The following is a 20854-nucleotide window of genomic DNA, read 5'->3' on the forward strand; positions in this document are numbered from 1 at the left end:
CCTAAGGTATCTGACTGAAAACCAGAAGCCTTGTGGTTCAAACACACTAGCCACTCCTCTGAAGGAAGACTGGGCAATCTACGTCTGTAGAGATACTGCCTCAGAAACCCAAGGAGGGGTCGCTATGAGTTGAATCAACTTTACCGCAGTGAGATTGGTTTTTTCAGGTGTTCCTTATGAAGGAATCACTTATAAATTTATTTCAAGACCTGTGACTAGAGTGAACAACCATCTCAGTTTGTCGAGGATGTCTCTGAAAGTCCTGCGTTCCAGGAAATCCCTCAGTGTAAGGCATACCAGAAGGGTTGGTCAAAAAAAACATTAACCCTTTTCAGACAGAATAATCAGAGAGTTTCAGCTATCCTTGAAAGAATGTCACGTTCTTATTCTTATCTAAGCATTTAAATTCAGTACCAAATGTTGTTGTTGTTATGTGCCGTCGAGTCAGCCCTGACTCATAGCGACCCCTCCTTGGGTTTCCGAGGCAGTATCACTACGGAAGTAGGATTGCCCAACCTTCCTTCCGAGGAGTGGCTGGTGGGTTTGAACCGCCAGCCTTCTGGTTAGCAGTCAAGTGCCTTAGCCACTATGCTACCAGAGCTCCTTCAGTACCAAATAGTCATACAATTTTATACTTTAAAAATCACTCTTTTTTTAAAGTAAAAATCCAAAGGTTTGAAATTCTTTAACCTTGTTGGAGGTTCAAGTTCACCCTGAAGCACCTGGGTAGAAAGACATAGTGATCTATGTCTGAAAAATCAGCCACTGAAATTCTAAATTTCCTACTGCACAATTCTACTGACATACATGGAATCACCATTAATGGGAACAGACTTGAGGGCAACTGGTTCTGCTCTATCAATTTAGAAAACACAGTTCAACTTTGGTTCAGGAACAATTCCTATCCCAATCTATCAACTTAAAATTGGCTGAATAGCTCAGATTGAGAAGAGAGCATGGAATGAGGGATACCATTGCTCATGTCAGATGGATCTTAGCTGAAAGTAAATGATACCAGAAAGATATTTTATTGACTATTCAAAGGCATTCAACGTGTGGAGCATAACAAATTATGGATAACATTGTGAAGAATGGGAATTCCAGAACACTCGATTGTGTCATGAGGAACCTGTAAATGGAACAAGAGGCAGTAATTTGAAAAGAACAAAGGAATACTTCATGGTTTAAAATCAGGAACGGTATGTGTCAGGCTTGTATCCTTTCACCACACTTACTCAATCATTATGTTGAGCAAAGAATATGAAAGGCTGGACTATATGAAGAATGTAGCATCAGGATTGTAGGAGGATTCATTAACCACCTGCAATATGCAGATGGCACCACACTGCTTGCTGAAAGTGAAGACGACTTAGAGAACTTATTGATGAAGATCACAGACTACAGTTTTCAGTATAGATACCACAACATAAAGGAAACAAAAATCCTTACAACTGGACCAAAAAGCAACACCATGATAAATGGAAAAAAGACTGCAGTTGTTAGGGATTTCATTTTACCTGGATCCACAATCAATACCCACTGTTCTGCCACTCTGACAAAAATATACCACAAATGGGAAGGCTTTAACAAACAGGAGTTTATTCTCTTACAGTTCAGGAGGCTAGATGCCTGAGTTCAAAGTGCCAGGCTCTAGAGATAGTGTGAAAGCCTCTAGAACTTGGACTTCAGCTCTGCCTCTTGCTCCCGGCCCACTGAAGCCAGAGGCATGTCTTCACTCAGGCAGCTACTGGCTGCTGAGGCTATCAAGCCCAAGGTCGACAAATAAAATGGTACAGTCCCAATGTTGCCAAACCACATGGCAGGACATTAATTCAAGTTCATTGTAAGTCCCAAAGTTGGCAGAGCATGGCAGGCTGCTGAACAAGAACATAGCTACATGCAGGGTCCAAGTGTGCCATAAGATAGAGACCATTCACAAAGCTGCTTCTTATATATGGGAAGCAGACCACATACCCAAAGTAGCTACTCAGCTGCTTGTGGTAGATCCCACCATGGAGTTGACTGCCAGTCTCATCATGGGGAATAACTACTACCAGCTGCCCAACCACTCAACCAGGCCCAGCCAAGTTGACACATAAACGTAACTACCGCACCCGTGGAAGCAGCCATCGAGAAATCCAATGTTGTACTACACTGGGTAGATCAGCTGCAAAAAGACCTCTTTAAAACATTAAGGAGCAAAGATGTCAGTTTGAAGACTGAGGTGCACCTAACCCAAGCCATGGTATTTTCAATCGCCTCATATACATCTGAAAGCTGGACAATGAATAAGGAAGACTGTAGAAGAGTTGATGCCTTTGAATTGTGGTGCTAGTGAAAAGTATTGAAAATGCCTTGGACTATCAGAAGAATGAACAAATCTGTACTAGAAGAAGTACAGCTGAAACGCTCCTTAGAAGTGAAAATGGCCAGACTTCATCTCACCTGCTTTGGTTATGTTTTTAAAAAGAACCAATCCCTAGAAAGGGATATCGTGCTTGGTAAATCAGAGGGTCAGAGATAAAAAAGGAAGTCCTTTAAGAAGTTGAGCTGATACAGTGGCTGCAATGATGGGCTCAAGCAAAGCAAGAGTTATGAGGATGGCACAGGACCAGGCAGTATTTCGTTCTGTTGCACACAGGCCTGCTGAGTCAGAATTGATTCAACAGCTCCTACAACAACAACAACAACATGATGGCCTTGGCATGATGGACTCATCCCAGGAAAAGTACTGACAACACTTTCAGTTGTGACTTTCATGTAAACAGAATACCCCTTCATTGCCTCCATTGGAAGAAGAGCAGCTTCACATCCTAGCTAACATAAGTTGAGAGGGCTAGAGGAACAGGGATGAAGGGCAGGCAAAGTTTCCAAGTGCAGTGTAAAGTTTATACTTTGGCCATAGAAAATCCTTTCTCCTTTAAGAACATATTTTGTTTTGTTATTTTAAAAAAATATTTCAACACATAGAGCTACTTATGAACTCTCAGTTCATAAGTCAAGAATATACAGAAATTGTCCAACTCATACTCTCAGAATATATTATGCAAAAGAAAACAGTATGAACTGAGGTATTTTGCTTGTTTTACAAAGTTCCAGGACACACAGAATCTAATAAAATCATAGATCTCAGTTTTCACACTGAAAATATTTTGGTTTATTGTTTTACTCTTTCACATATATTCCTTTGTTTAGGTGTACCAACCTAAAACAAGTATGGTATGCTAGCACGTAAGAAGAAAGAGTAAATTATTCTCTTTCCTTTAATAAAAGAAGATGTAGTTGTTCTTATACTAGTAGCCAGATAGCTTATGAACAGTCAAATTATTACAAATAACTCAATTAGCAGAAGATTCAGGTAACATAACTGTATTCTGTACATAAAGGAATTAAGCCAAAATGCAGCTTGAACTCTCAGAATTCAATGAGTTCATCTGTTACTCTCTACTTCAATATAGCACAGAGCCAATCTCCAAAGGACCTTTCTGTAAAGGGTAAGAGAAAAAATGCTGGTCATTTTAAGACAAAAACAGGGAAAGGGAGGCAAAGCAGGTCTCTGGAGCTTTAAGCCAAGTATCAACTAAAAAGGAATAAGCATTTCACATGCTACAATCATGGCAACGGCAAAGGCCCTTAATGAGACAGATGTTGGAGGACTCGTGTCCTGTGCCAAGGGGAAATATAAACAGAATTTAATATTTAAAAATTTCAAAATCCAGTCATTGAGTCATGTATTATTTGGTGATAAACCATCCTGCATGTTAAAGACTGTATTTTAGATAGTGTGTCATTTTTTTTGGCAGTGACATGGTTCACTTACATATCTAAAAGCACATGTTAATTTTAGTCCCTTCACTTCTGTTGCCGCTACAAAGCCAAATATATACAACAGACTGAAAGCACATCACATTCCAGCAAAATGTTAGTTTTAGCTTTTACTGTTACAGTGACCCAAGTACCTTCATTCACTGAATGAAAGGAGGAGCTGAAATAGCAACTCACAGTAGTATTCAAAAGATAAGTGCTTGTGTGTGTGTTATATACATATAAACCCCAAAAAACCAAACTCACTGAAGTTGAGTTGGATCTGATCCATAGCGACCCCTCCTTGGGTTTCTGAGGCTGTATCTATATGCAAGTGGATTGCCCAACCTTCCTTCTGAGGAGTGGCTGGTGGCTTTGAACCACCAGCCTTCCAGTTAGCAGTCAAATGCCTTAGGCACTATACCACCAGAGCTCCTATACACACATATAGACATTATATATGCACATATAGAAATGATATGTGATATATGATAATGACAAGTGTTTGGCTTAAATGGAGTGGGTTTGGTTTTTGGTTTTAATGCACACTGAGGCTAGTTCTGGTCTCTAGAATGGCTCCAATACTGATGTGTTGAGTTTTTGGAGTAGGACTTAGCCTCAGGAATATTCTAGGATGTTTGATATCTGGGTCACGCTCAGTGCCACAGGCTTTAGGATTGGGCAAGCAGGCACTGAGTGAGCCTCAAGGGTGGGTCTAAAGCTCAGTGAGGCTCTCAAATGTCTGTCACTTTTTGCTGAAGCAGGAAGTCCTCTACCCCTGAAGGTAAAATGGAGGAACATCTGGTTCTTGGATGAATGGTTTATATCACTCACAACTTGCCCTAGCACAACCCCTGACCCTGGAGTGAAAGATTTCAGATAGAATTTCCAGTTCTTAGAGCTTCTTGCCTCTCTCTACTTCATGATTCACAGAAGACCAAATCTCAAATTAGTAATCTATCCTTTTCATCTGTTACAAACCAGCATCAAGGCAACAGTAATCAACGCCATCATAATCACTATAAAACAGAGTTTTATAATAGAAAATAAAGATCTTAGAAAAACAATCCATCTGTCTAGTATGTCTTTAAAGTATAAAGTATAAATAAGTAACATTTGGTGATGAAAATATATTTGGGAAATTGCTCCTAATTCTGATTTCTGTAATTTCCATTTGTAATTTTGATCTTATGATGATATGACAAAACTCACTGCAATTGAGTCAATTCCTACTCACAGCGACCCCCATTGGGTTTCCAAGGCTATATAAATCTTTATGGAAGTAGTCTGCCCCGTATTTCTTCTGCAGAACAGCTCGTAGGCTTGAAGCACTGACCTTTTGGTTAGCAGTCAAATGCCTTAACCACTATACCACCAGAGCTCCCTATGATGATGTAAGAAACTAAATTAAATTACCTATCTACACACAGGGAGCTCTGGTAGCATAATGGCTAAAGCACTTGACTGCTAACCAGAAGGCTGGTGGTTCAAACCCACCAGCCACTCCTCGGAAGGAAGGTTGGGCAATCCTACTTCCGTAGTGATACTGCCTCGGAAACCCAAGGAGGGGTCGCTATGAGTCGGGGCCGACTCGACGGCACATAACAACAACAACAAATCTACACACACACACACACACACACGTATATACAGATATACATATATAGTAGGAAGAAGGGGTTGGTAATCTACTCCTAAAAGTTGGCCAGTGAAAATATTTTGAATAGCAGCAAAACATCGCCTGATATAGTGCTGGAAGATAAGCCCCTCAGGTTGAAAAGCACTAAAAATGCAAATGGAAAAAAGCTGGCACCTCACAATAGAGTTGATCTGAATGTCATAGATGGAGTAAAGCTTTTGGGACCTTATTTACAGATGTAGCACAACTTAAAATAAATAGTCTGCAAACATACATTAGTAATTGGAATGTGGACTGTAAAAAATATGAACCAAAGAAAATTGGAAGTAAAAAATGAAATGGACCACAAAAGTTTGATATCCTAGGCATTAGTGAGCTGAAATGTACTGGTATTGACAATTTTGCGTAAGACTATGCTGGAAATCACGTTGAAGAGGAATGGCATCTCATTAGTCATCTAAAAGAACAATTCAAGATCTATCTAGAAATACAACACTGTCAGTGATAAAGATAATATCCATATACCTATATAAGGAAGACCAGTTAATATGACTATTCCTCAAATTTACACATCAACAACTAATGCCAAAGAAGAAAAAAATGAAGATTTTTTGCCAAATTTTGCAGTCTGAAATTAAATAAACATTCAATCAAGACAGATAATTGCTGGTGATTGGAATGCAAAAGTTGGAAACAAAGAAGTCTCAGTGGTTGGAAAATATGACCTTGGTGATAGAAAGAACCCTGGTAATCACACAACAGAATTTTCAAGATCACTGACTTATTTATTGCAAATAACTTTTTCCAACAACATAAACGACCAGTACACGCATGGACCTTGTGGGATGGGATACACAGTAATCAAAGTGACTACATCTGTAAAAGAGAAAATTGAGACACTCAAAACCCTCAGACAGAACAAGAGCAGGGGCTGACCATGGAACAGACCATCAACTGGCTCATATGTAAGTTCAAGGTGAAATTGAAGAAAATTAAAACAAATCCAACAGAGCCAAAGTATCACCCTGAATATGTCCAATGCAAATTTTAAATAACCTCAAGAATAGATTTGACACACTGAACACTAATGATCAAAGATCAGACCAGTTGTGGGGTGACATAAAAAAAGATGGAAGTCACTTTACTGGAAACAACTGGTAGATATTCAACTATTTCAGCAGGTAGCATATGATCAAGAACTGATGATATTGAAGGGGCAAGTTCAAGCTGCACTGAAGGTACTAGAGGAAAACAAGGCTCCAGGAATTGATGGAATACCAATTGAGAGGTTTCAACAATGGTTCAACACTGAAAGTGCCCACTCCTCCATGCCAAGACATTTTTAAGACTGCTATCTGGCCAACTAGGTAGAAGAAATTCATATTAGGGCCAATTCCAAAGCAAGTTGATCTAACAGGATATGGAAATTACTGAATGATATCTTAATATCACATGTAAATAAAATTTTGCTAAAGTTAATTCAGAAACAGATGCAGCAATACATAGACAGGGAACTGCCAAAAATTCAAGCCATATTCAGAAGAGGACACGGGATGAGGGATATCACTGCTGATGTCAGATAGATCTTGCCTGAAAGCAAAGAATATCAGAAATGCGTCTACTTGTGTTTTATTGACTATGCAAAGGCTTGACTGTGTGGATCATAACAAATGGTGGGTAACATTGTGAAGAATGGGAATTCAGAACATTTCACTGTGTTCATGAGGAATCTGTGTACAGACCAGGAGGCAGTCCTTTGAACAGGCCAAGGGGATACTGCATGGTTTAAAATCAGGAATGGTGTGTGTCAGTATAACACAAGCAGTTTACAAATGGCTACTAAGTTAAAAGTCAGAGGTCTGAACTCACTATCTCCATAGAAGAAAGGACTAGAGATCTGCTTCTGTAAAGATTATAGCCAAGAAAACCATATGGCACAATTTATACTCATTTAATCTGTACAATGAACAAATAATCTCAACTGGATTATATAAAGAACGCTGGGCATCAGGATTGGAGGAAGACTCATTAACAACTTGCAATATGCAGATGACACAACTTTATTTGCTGAATGTGAAGAAGACTGGAAGTACTTTTTGATGAAGATCAAACACTACAGTGTTCAAAATGACTGCACCTCAACAATAAGAAAACAAAAATCCCACAATTGGACCAGTAAGTAATATGATGATAAATGGAAAAAGACTGAAGTTGTCAAGGATTTCATTTTATGTGGATCCACAATCAATGTCCATGGAAGTAGCAGTCAAGAAATCAAATTATATACTGCATTGGGTAAATATGCTGCAAAAGACCTCTTTAAAGTGTGAAGCAAAGATGCCTCTTTGAAGACTATGGTGCACCTGACCCAAGGCATAGTCTTTTCAGTTGCTTTGTGTGCATAAAACTGGACAATTAATAAAGAAGATGGAAGAAGAATCGATGCCTTTGAATTATAGTATTGGTGAAGAATATTAAATATACCATGAACTGCCAAAAGAAAGAACAAATCTCTCTTGGAAAAAGTAGTCAGAATGCTCTTTAGAAGTGAGGATGTTGAGACTTTGTCTCACATACTTTGGACATGTTATCAGTTGGATGCAGTCCCTGGAGAAGGACATCATGCTTAGAAAAGTAGAAGGTTGGTGAAAAATAGGAAGACTCTCAATGAGATGGACACAGTGGGCTCAAACATAGCAACAACTACGAGGATGGCACAGGAGTGGGCAGTGTTCCATTCAGTTTTACGCAGAGTCACTATTTGCTGGAATTGTCTCAACAGCACCTCACAATGAGGATGGTATGTGTATGTATATACACACACACACATATATATACATACACATACATACATATGCACATATACATACACACATACATACATATGCACATATACATACACACATACATATATATATTATATATATATATTTGTTTGTTTGTTTTTCTCTTCCCCCTCTGGTGACACAAGAGATGTACAAATGGCTACTAACTTAAAAGTTGGAAGTCTGGACTCATCGAGTGGCTCCATGGAAGGAAGGACTAGACATCTCCTTCTGCAAAGATTATTTCCCAGAAAACCTTATGGAGCAATTCATTTCTGTAGCACATGTGATTGCCATGCATCAGAACCAATCAACGTGTTTCATTTATATATATGATGTGTTAAATATATTTAGTTACATTTAATAGTGTCCAAATATTCATGAAAATAAAAAGATCAACTGATTTCTTCTCAATCAATCTTTGCTTTCACTTTGCAAGGATGGAACATGGTATATTCATCTGTTGTACAAACTCTAATCTCTCAGTTTCCCCACAAATAACATCATAACAAGTAACACTGTTTAGGAGAGTTGGCGTTATCTGTTGGGAAACTGAGTGTTTCATTAGACATGAGCTTTTTAATATTCAGATTTAAATATTATCTAGAACAACTCAGGTCAGAATAAAAGGCACCATTAATATTATAAATTTCCCATAATTGTGAGATAAATTAAATGAACAGAAAGTATACATAAGAAACATATTTTGACTGGAAAGTACTCAAATCAGTGATGAAAAAAATATAAAATATAGTTGAAAATAGAACTGTAGGTGGCACTAAAATTGAAGATGAACAAAGAACATTTTCAATATGTTTAACTATTCCTCAGTAGCATAAAGTCTTCTCAGAAAGATATGAATCTAAGACCCCAGAAGGAGATAATTTTCTTTGCAATGAATGAATCATGATTAATAGAGTGCAAAAGGATTGTGTCTTAAGCATAAAGTGAAGACACATCCAAAGCCAAAATGTTTCTGATTTTTACTTCAGTATAAATATGGTTTTGGTGAGTCAAACTATAAATGGTATGCATGTTCTTAGAACCACTAATTGCTTTTTTTAGAGCAAAAAATAAAGAAATCAAAGGATAAAGCCTCTTTTATGGAACAACAGGGAAAATGCGTAACTATATTTTAAACTGAAGCTAAAGGTCCTCTGTCTCCTTTGGGAATTTAAGAATAAGTTTGGTATAATGTATAGAAATACTGATTTCAAAGCATTTTTATTTTAAATATCTACAACCTCTCTGAGATAAAAGTGGTATGAATCAGAGGCCTGATAATTCACACTACCTTATCACTGACTTTGATATCAACTTGCTGTGTGACATACTGCAAGTCACTGTTGGCCTACATGTATCCTCTTAGAAACAAATTATACCTAAAATAGTTACTTGCAAAGATCTGAAAAGCTATTGTTTCCAATTAGGTAGAGAAACTTTAGTCCAAGGGGTTTTGGTAAAATATGAGTAGTAACTATTCCTACATTGAAATTTTACTTACTATAATGGATTATAAAGGACATGATGCTGAATAAAATTAATGTCACTGAATTGTACATGTAAAGACTGTTGAAAGGGCAAATATTTTGTTATGTATATGTTTATCACAATTTTTTTTAAAAGACATGATATATCCTTTCCCAGTGGATTTCAAAACAATAGTATTTTACTGAAAATAGCTTATAAAGTGCAATTGAAAGGGAAATGCTCATAGAGGTCATATTGGAAGCACTGAACAACTTCCTTTGAGGAGTGTCTCCATGACAGCTATCTTGGAGTATTATCCAACAAGAAACTTCATAACATGAATCCTGAGGATAATCACTAGATGGAGTCTAGTGTACCCCCTCATCAGATACTGTAACAATGACAAACTATAATTGAAGTTAATGAGAAATTGAGGTCCCTTATGATTTTTCTATAAGGCTGGTTCATAAAATATGGAACAAGTCCTTTCAAACATCTCAATGGCTGTCTGTGCAGTAATAAAGAGTAAAGTTCTTAGAGATAAAGAGCTCTAATTTTCAATCTTGGTGCTGTCCAATACCAGTCACATGACTCTTGACACACTACTTAACTTCTCTAAGGCTCTCTTCCCTCATCTGTAATATGGGATACGATACCTATGTCATAGGATTTTGCATCTTATAATTATTGGCACAAAAGAACTAATAAAGATACTTCATGTATTATATTCACCTGCTTTCTTCTATTTATTATCACAATATGCATATGAATAAATAATGTAATTTAAAATTGTGAATTTATATGGAAAAAAAGCACACAAATATGAAAATATAACCGGGGTGACTTTATGAAGAAAGGAAATTATGTATTAACCTCCATATAAAATTGTTCTTGGAATCCATTAATAAGACTGTCATTAAATAGATAATCCTTTATTTCAAGATTCTTATGACATGTTAGTAATTAAAACTCCTTGAATAGAGTGTAAGATGAATATGATATTTTGTTTCAGAAAGAAATGAGTATATAAAATGTATTACTTTTCTAAGAATAATGGCCTTATTTCTTTTAAAATTAATTGTATATTGCTTGTTTTGAAAACAAAGAAAAACTCTTTTTATACATTTCAGGCAGCATGTATTTTCTTCTAAATCCTGAAATATATTATTAAGGCCTAAAGATAATATAATGGTGGTGAAGCAGCAATCAGTCTAAATGCTAAATATTTACAGAGTTTTGTTTTATGGAAATCTGTAACTGCTCTACATATAGTCTTTACTGATATACCAAGTTCACAAAGGAGTTCAGCAGACATGCCTTAAAAGGTTACATTGTTATTGCAAATGGGTCTACCCCAAACCAGGGAGATGAAGCTGTCCTATGACACCACTCTGTTCAGGGAGATGAAGCTGTCCTATGACACCACTCTGTTCAGGCCCTTACAGGAAAAGATTCATATCAGATACAGGACCTTCCTAGACAACAAATCAAGTTTCCCTAAAGGCATTCATGGGAAATGAAGTGACAGTTGGACAAAAGCAGGACTGACTTGAAGCTGATTCTAAGACATAATAGTCAAAGCAACAAACACCTCAAACACCTAAAGAGTTGCTACTGTGTGCTGGGCAGTCCATTAGCTCTGTAGTATCACAGATGAGCAAGATACACTCTCTTGATCCAAGAGTTGTATAATACAAGGGAGAAAATGGCGCCTATCATGTAAGTGAAGTACAATGTTAAAGAAGTTATGAAAACACAAAAAAAGGATATGAAGGTCATAGAATAATGGAAGAAATTATTTTAAGCAGAGGTTTATTTATTTTTTCTCTTTGTATGGGTAGAAATTAGCAAATCAGAAAGTGAACAAGGACTTTCCCATCAGAACAAGAGTACAAAGGCCTGGGTCCAAAACGAGAGCAGTGTAAAATTTGGGGTAGTACACAGGGTTAGAGATATAGCTGCCTTATTTTATTTTCCCTTCTTTACTAAACGAAACTAATACTATTTAGGGTGGCAGTGAGCTGAAGAGTAGATGATAGTTCCAAAATCCACTATAGCTATGTGTGGTCATGTTCTAGACATAGTGCTGGTCAATGAGAGGTAAGTTGAAGTTTTGGGTAGGATTTGAAGAAATCTCCTAATAGACATGAAATCAACAGGGGCACATTCATCCTTTACCTTCCCCTCACTGTCTCTTTCCTGTTGCCTAGAATAAGGATGGCTGGAAGACCAATACAGATTGTGAGCCACCCTGAAACACTGATGATGGAAACCACATACTATCAATACAGAAAAATAAAGAGAGTTTCAATGACTTTGGAGCTGTCAAACTAGCTGTGAACCACCTACCTCTAGACTATTATGAATGAACTCCTACATGTTTAAGACACCATGGTTGAGTCTCTGTGACTAGCACTGGAAACTATTCTTAACACCATAGTTGTTAAAAATACCAATGGTATAATTCTGTAAGGTGGTGGTTGAAGTTATAATGGTTACTAGAGCTAAAACTATCAAACCATTAGTATGTCTGATGAGGGGTCCACATTGATACCAAACCTTCTCAGGACAAGGGATGAAGTGTCAGTAGGTGAAGAGGAGCTCCTCAAGTCTTTGATGGATGCACAGAGACTAAGAGATTGGCAGCTGAACATAAAAATGCAGAAAGTACATTATCTATTTTCTAGTTTCCTATATTTAAAACTAAATATATCACATATATATATCATATTTAAAAAAAAAAAAAAAAAACTGCCATAGAGTTGGAGCCGACTCATAGCAACCCCTACTTGGGTTTCTGAGACAGTATCACCATGGAAGTAGATTTCCAAACCTTCCTTCTAATAAATATCATATAAATACCTCCAAAAAGAATATGGCATCAGGATTGGAGGAAGATTCATTAACAACTTGTGATATGAAGTTGACAATACCTTCCTTGCTAAAAATGAAGATGACTTGAAGCACTTACTGATGAAGGTCAGAGACTACAGCTTTCTATATGGACCATGTATGAACATAAAGAAACTGAAAATGCTCACAACTGGTCTGATAAACAATATCATGATAAATGATGACAGAAACAGCTGTAAAGAAATCAAATAACACATTTCCTGCATTGACAAAGCTGCTACAAAAACTTCTTTCCACTTTTTAAAAAGTAAAAATAAAAATATCACTTTGATGACTAAGGTACACTTGACCCATGCCACTGTCATTTTAGCTGCCTCATCAGCTTGTGAAAGCTAGAAATGAAAAAAGAATACAGAAGAAGAATTGATTCATTCAGATGGTGGTATGGGTGAAGGACACTGAATAGTATCACAGACTGCCAAATGATTAAGCAAATTAATCTTGCAAGAAATACCACCAGAAGCTTTGCTTGTTAAAAGCGAGGATGAAGAGACTTTCTTTGGACAAATCTTCAGAAAAGACCAATTGCTAGAAAAGAAGATCATATTTGGTAAAGGAGAGGACTAGCAAAAATGAGAAAAACTCTCAGTAAGATGAATTGTTACAACAGTCACAAGCAACCAACAATCATGAAGATAGCTCAGGCTGAGCAATGTTTTGTTCTGTCATACATAGGATGGCCATGAGCCAGAGCTAACATGTCAACTAATGCAACAATTCTCTCTATGTATAAAGAATGCTAGAAGCACTTATTTATACCAAGAAATTTAGAAGACAGCTACTTGGACAAATGATTAGAAGAGATCTTTATACATGCTCACCCAAAGAAAGGGGAGTCAACAGAATGCAGAAATTTTCAAACAGTATCATAAACATCACACAAAAGTAAAATTCTGCAGAAAATAATTCAAAAACAGGTGTAGTAGTACATAGACAGTGAACTGTCATAAATTCAAGCCAGTTTCAGAACGAGGGCAATCAATGATGATGTCAGAAGGACTTTGGCAGAAAGTAAAGAATATCAGAAGGATGTTTAACTGTTTTGATGACTAGGCAAAGACATTTGACTGTGTGGATTATAACTAATTATGGATAACAGTGAAAAAAATGGGAATTCCAGGACACTTAATTATGCTCATGTGGAACCTACACGTAGACCAAGAGGTAGTCATTTTTGAATAGAACAAGGTGGTATCAGAAAACGTGTGCATAGGGATCGGATCCTTCACCATACTTATTCAATCTGTATACTAAGCAAATAATAACTTGAGAACCTGGACCACTTGAAGAAGAATGGGGCATCAGGACTGGAGACTGACTCATTAACAACCTGTGATATGCAGATGACACACCATTTCTTGCTGAAAGCAAAGCAGAGTTGAAACACTTGATGATGAAAACCAAAGAGTACAGACTTCAGTATGGATCATACCTCAACATAAAGAAAACAACAGTCTTTACAACTGGACCAATAAGCAACATCATGATAAACAGAGAAAAGATTGAAGTTGACAAGGATTTCATTTTACTTGGATCCACAAGTAGTGTCCATGGAAGCAGCAGTCAAGCAATCAAATTAGGTACTGCATTAGGCAAATCTGCTGCAAAAGCACTCTTTCAAGAATTAAAGAGCAAAGATGTCACTTTGAGGACTAAGGTGTGTCTGACCCAAACGATGGTATTTTCAGTCATCTCATATATATCCAGAAGCTGGACAATGAATAAGGAAGACTGAAGAAGAATTAATACATTTGAATTATGGTATTGGCAAAGAATATTATATATACCATGAATTGCCAGAAAAAGTGAACAAATCTATCTTGAAAAAAGTACAGTCAGAATGCTCCTTAGAAGGGAGGATAGAAAGACTTCGTCTTATGTACTCTGGACATATTACCAGAAGGTACCCATCCCTGGAGAAGGACATCATGCTTTGTAAAGCAGAGAGTCATTGCTAAAGGGCAAGACGTTCAACAAGATGGATCGACAAAGTAGCTGCAACAATGTACTCAAACAAAGCAATGATGGTGAGAATAGTGCAGGACCAGTGCAGACTCTGTTGTACAAACAGTTGCTATGAGTCAGAACTGAATCAGTGGCATCTAAAAACAGCATATCTATATCATATATAGTTAAAAAAAAAAAAAAAAAAACACATACACACAAAACACCTCACTGCCATTGAGTCAGTTCTGACATATAGCATTGAGTTTCAGAGCCTGGAAATCTTTACAGAAGTAGATCGCTCTATCTTCCTTCCGCAGAGTGGCTGGTGGGTTTGAACCACCGACTTTCTGGTCAACAGCCAAATGCCTTATCCACTATGCCACCAGAGCTCCTTTATCTATCTATCTGTCTGTCTGTCTATCTATCTATATCACATGATTATTGGGAAGGTATCTAGGTTAAATTAGAGAATACATTTGTAAATACCTAACCAAGCATATAATATATAATGGTCAATAAATATATAATTATTCATCCGCAAATGTAATTAAGTAATTAACTGATTTAATTTATGTTTCATATATTTTTAGGAACTTTATCATTTCCACATTAATAAAGATCTACTTATAAGGTCTCCATCTTTACAGGAAAGATAGAAAAATTTCAATAGTAATAAATATAGATTACTGGCTTATTAAGTGAATTTTCCTAGTAACTGATTTTTCAAAATCAGATAGGTTCCTTGAAAATATCTTTGGTGCCCAGAGATACTTCAATGCAAAATAATATATCAAGTCACTTCACAATCAGATTAAAAGAAGTAGTAATTTTATATGAAATATTTATAAACCACAAAATATTAATGCAATTGTAAAATGGTATAAATATACCTGCTCTTAGACAAAAGCTATCATTCAGTTTCCTTTTAATTTCATAAGCAAATACATTTGGAGCAGAATAGTAAATAATATTACAAAAGGAGAACTTGCACACAGAGACAGACCATGGAGTTGTTGGTGAGCAGCTATTCCAAGTCTTTGACATGTTTTAAGTTCCCTTATTTTTAAATGAAAAAGTTGGATTAATTGACCTCATATATTCTCTCCATTCATGTATTTTATAATTCTAGGCTGCATTCAAAATAGATCACAAATTATAAAGAAGTCTCAGGTATACTATGCCCTATATTTTATACTAGGAGCTCTGGTAGCGTAGTGCCTAATGCACTTGACTGCTAACCAGAAGCTGGCAGTTCAAACCCATCAGCCACTCCTCTGAAGGAAGGTTGGGCAATCTACTTCCGTAGTGATACTGCCTCAGAAACCCAAGGAGGGGTCGGCATATAAGAACAACAACATATTTTGTACTTACAATAGTCATAGAGAAAACTACTTCCTTATCAATTGGGCTATAACTTTATTTGTCTCACCCTGCAAAATGGTTTTTATAATGTAAAGGAAATTGTTAGTTCAGAGGATAGAGTTGCTTGAAGTGAACATTTGTCTTTACTTCACAGTATTTTATTTCTAATAAGCAAGGAACACTTAGGGTTACTGTTTATCTTATTACATCATTCCCTCACTGGGAAACAAATAAAAGCCAATGTTGACTTATCACTACCTACAGAATGTTGACTCATCACTACCTACAGAATAAATCTTATCTTCCTGTGTAAGCACAAAAAGCTCCCCACAATCTGCTAAACTTGCCTGGTCCCATACCTTATATTCCAGTATGTACCAACACATACCATGGGGTCTACCACACCAGGCTTCTCACCAACCCACAAAGCACAACTTTGCATCTTTGCACAAAGCACTTGTTTCATTAGGCATGCCCTATCCTCATTTGGAGCTCTTGTAGCATAGTGCCTAAGGCACTTGACTGCCAACCAGAAGGCTGGTGGTTCAAACCCACCAGCCACTCCACAGAAGGAAGATGGGGCAAACTACTTCTGTAGTGATACTGCCTTGGAAATCCAAGGAGGGGTCACTATGAGTTGGGTCTGACTTGACGGCACATAACAACAACAACAACAATCCTCATCTGTGGGAGCTCTGATAGCATAGTGCCTAAGGCACTTGACTGCTAACCAGATGGCTTCTGTAAAGATTTCCATCCTTGAAAACCATACAGGGAAGTTCAACTTTGTCCTATAGGGTTAACGTGAGTTGGAATCAACTTGATGGCTTGCCTATTTATTTATTTATTTATTTTCTGGTTTACCCTCATCTGTGCTCCTGTTCCTAGAAAACTCATCATCATTCTTTGTCATCCAATTCAAATTTCACTTCCTCAGCGATTCAAACCCACCAGCCATTCCTTGGAAGGAAGATTGGGCAATCTACTTCCATAGAGATACTGCTTCAGAAACCCAAAGAGGGGTTGCTATGGGTTGGAGACAACTCGACGGCACACAACAACAAGAGCAAACCCTACCTGGTGGTCTACGTCAGGCAAAGTTATCTACTTTGTTTTTCATGTCTCCATGAACATCACACATGGTTCCACTCTGTTTGCTTACCTCCTGGGTAGGCAGAAAAATCTTTCAACATTAATAAAGACTATTTAGAATGAAAAGATGGACAAAGAAATAAATAAAAGGACAGATAAGTACCAAAAAGAATAGGCAAAATCATGCAGTACACAATTATATGTGCGGAATGGCAACATATATAAGAAATAACCTGTAAGGAAAAGGAAAGAAAAGGGGAAAAAATGAGAGAAAACAAAGAAAAAAGTAGGTGTACTGGTTTTTTCAAACAAACAAACAAAAAAAATTCACTGCTATTGCATCAATTTCTATTCATAGTGTCCCCCACTGGGTTTTCGAGGCAATAAATCTTTACAGAAGTAGATTGCCCCATCTTCCTTCTTTGCAGCGGCTGGTGGGTTTGAACTGCCAAACTTCTGGTTAGCAGTCAAAGGCCTTAGGCACTATGCCACCATAAAGATGTACTACAAAATGGGTAGCTTATAAAATAGGAATGTACTGTGTCACAGTTCTGTAGGCTGTTGTTGTTAGGTGCTATTGAGTCTTTCTTCCCAATCTGTCTTACTCTGGAAGCTCTGCTGAAATCTGTCCACCATGGGCGACCCTGCTGGTATTTGAAATATCGGTGGTATCACCTATAGCCTCACACAAACACGCAAATCACCATAGTATGATAAACTGACAGACAAGTGGTGTCTCATACAGGGGGATGAGTAGATCATACAGGTGACAAAGTTATGAAAATTCCTTAGTGATAACTTAACACCTTGAAGGACTGAATCACTGGGCCTGGGCACTCAGGACCCTAGTCACAAGGGGACATTATGGTCAACTGGCATAACATAATCCACAAAGATAATGTTCTACATCCTGCTTTGGTGAGGAGCACTTGAGGTCTTAAAAGCTTCTGAGTGGCCATCTAAGGTTGAACTCCTAGTCTCTCCCTGTCTGGAGCTAAGAAGAGTGAATAAAATCAAAGACACATGGAAACAATTAGTCCAAAGAACAAATGCACCATGTGAATGCCAGCTTCCATGATCCTGATACCCGAAGAACTAGATCGTGCCCAGCTACCACTGCTGACTACTCTGGAAGGGATCATAATAGGAGCCTAGATAGAGTACTTTATACGTCCCTGGTTTTATTTATCACTTTATAGGCTTGTCTGGTATTTGGCTGAAATTGAGCCATGGGAGGGGTGGTGGTAAGTTCAGTTCCAGGCTCGAAGGGTGGCTAACGGTCATAGTCTCAGGGATTCTACCATTCTCCATCAGATCAGTGAGCCTGGTCTTTTTATTGTTTTATTCTACATTTTCCTCTCACTCTGCCTTTTGAGTCATCTCTGACTCATAGTGACCTTACGTACAACAGAATGAAAAACTGCCCAGTCCTGTGCCAGTCCCATGATCCCTGCTATATTCTGCCTGTCATTGCAGCCATTGTGCCAATCCATCTGGTTAAGGGCCTTTCCCGTTTTTGTTGACCCTCCACTTTACCAAACATAATATCTTTCTGTGGGTCATGGTCCCTTCTGACAACATGAACAAATTAGGTGAGATGAAGTCTGGCCATTCTCACTTCCAAGGAGCATTCAGACAGCAGCACTTCCTCCAGGACAGATCTGTCAGGTTCTTTTAGCAGTCAATGGCACTTTCAGTATTCTTTGCCAACACCACAACTCAAAAACATCAACTCTTCTTTGGTCTTCCTTATTCATTGTCTAGCTCTCACATACATATGAGGCGACTGAAAATATCATGACATGGGTTAGGCTCACCTTAGTTTTCAAGGAGATAGCTTTACTCTTTAGCACTTGAAAGAGGTCTTTTGCAGCAGATTTACCCAGTCCAATATGTCTTCTGATGTCTTGACTGCTGCTTCCATTGGTGTTGAGTGTAGTACCAAGTAATAAGAAGTCTTTGACAACTTAACTGTTTTCTCCATTTATCATGATGCCACTTGTTGGTCCAGTGGTGAGGATTTATGTTTACTTTATATTGAGATGTAATCCATACTGCAGACTGTAGTCTTCTATCTTCATCAATAAGTGCTTTAAGTCATCCTCACTTTCAGCAAGCAAAGTTGTACCATCTGTATATCACAGGTTGTTAATGACTCTTCCTCCAAGCATGATGCCACATTCTTCTTCGTTTAGTCCAGCTTCTCAGATTATTTGCTCAGCATGGAGATTGAATAAGTATGGTGAAAGGATACAACCCTGACACAATCCCTTCCTGATTTTAAACCATGCAGTATCCCCTTACTCTGTTTGAACAACATCCTCCTGGTCTATGTACAGGATCCTCATAAGTATTACTAAGTGTTCTGGAATTCCCATTCTTCTCAATGTTATCCACAATTTAGTATTATCCACAAAGTCAAATGCTTTTGCATAGTCAATAAAACACAAGAAAACATCTTTCTGGTGTTCTTTGTTTTCAGCCAAGACATCAGCATGATATACCTCATCAAACATCCTCTTCTGAATCCAGCTTGCATTTATGGAAGTTCCTTGTTAATATATTGCTACAACCATTCTTGAATTAGCTTCATCAAAATTTTACTTGCATGTGGTATCAATGATATTGTCCAATAATTTCCACATTCTGTGCATTTACCTTTTTTTGCAATGGGTAAAAATATGGATCACTTCCAAGCAGTTGGCCAGGTATCTGTCTTGGCACAGACAAGTAAGTGCCTACAGTGTATCATCCATTTGTTGAAACATCTCAATGGGTATTCTGTCAATTCCTGGAATCTTGTTTTTTGCCACTTCCTTCAATGCAGCTTCAACTTCTTCTTTCAATACTATTGGGTTTGGTCATTTGCCACCTCCTGAAATAGATGAACATCGACCAATTCTTTTTGGTACAGTGACTGTGAGTATTCCTTCCATCTTCTTTTGATGCTTCCTGCATCATTCAATATTTTACTCATAGAAACTTTCAATATTGCAACTTGAGGCTTGAATTTTTTCTTCAGCTTTTTCAACTTGAGAAATGCTAAGTGTTTTCTACCCTTTTGTTTTTCTACCTCCAGATCTTTGTATATTTCATTATAATAAATGACTCTGTCTTCTTGAGCCACTTCTTGAAATCTGTTCAGCTCTTTTATCTAGTCATTTTTTTCTCTTTGCTTAAGCTACTCTCCATTCAAGGGCAAGTTTCAGACTCTCTTTTGACATCCATTTTGGTCATTTCTTCCTTTCCTGTCTTTTTAACGACCTTTTGCGTTCTTCATGTCTGATGTTCCTGATGGCATTCCACAATTTGTCTGGTTTTCAGCCACTGGTGTTCAGCATCGAGCCTCACAGCAAAACACAAGTCACTACACAGTATGAGAAACTGCCAGATGAAGTGGTGGGTTCTGGAGTCTAGGAACACAAAATCAGGAAGTTGGCCACGTTGATTCTGAGGGTTCTGAGGGAGAATCTGTTCCACGTCTCTCTCTAGCTTCTGGTGATGGCCAGCAATCTCGTGCTCCTCGCCTTCACATCACCATCATTTATCTCTGTGCCACTTCACCTCTTTTATGAGGACACTAGTCATATAGGATAAGGACCCACCCTACTTCCATATGACCCCATATTAATCTAATTGATAACATGTTTAAAGACTCTATTTCCAAAAAGGGCCACATGTACAGGTATAGGTGTCAGGACTTCAACATGTCTTTTTGAGGGACATGTTGTTGTTGTTGTTGTTAAGTGCCATCAAGTCGTTTCCGACTCATAGCGACCCCATGCACAGCAGAACGAAACAC

General features: G+C 37.7%; 1 protein-coding gene across 1 annotated transcript in view; it reads right to left on the reverse strand.

The window, feature by feature from the left end:
• Positions 1 to 20854, reverse strand: part of PRDM5 (PR/SET domain 5) — a 449183-nt gene that overhangs the window by 78449 nt on the left and 349880 nt on the right. The window lies entirely within an intron of this gene.

This window comes from Orycteropus afer, unplaced genomic scaffold (genome assembly GCF_000298275.1).
Source record: "Orycteropus afer afer isolate SDZICR_OR568_19922 unplaced genomic scaffold, OryAfe1.0 scaffold00382, whole genome shotgun sequence".
NCBI lineage: Eukaryota > Metazoa > Chordata > Mammalia > Tubulidentata > Orycteropodidae > Orycteropus > Orycteropus afer.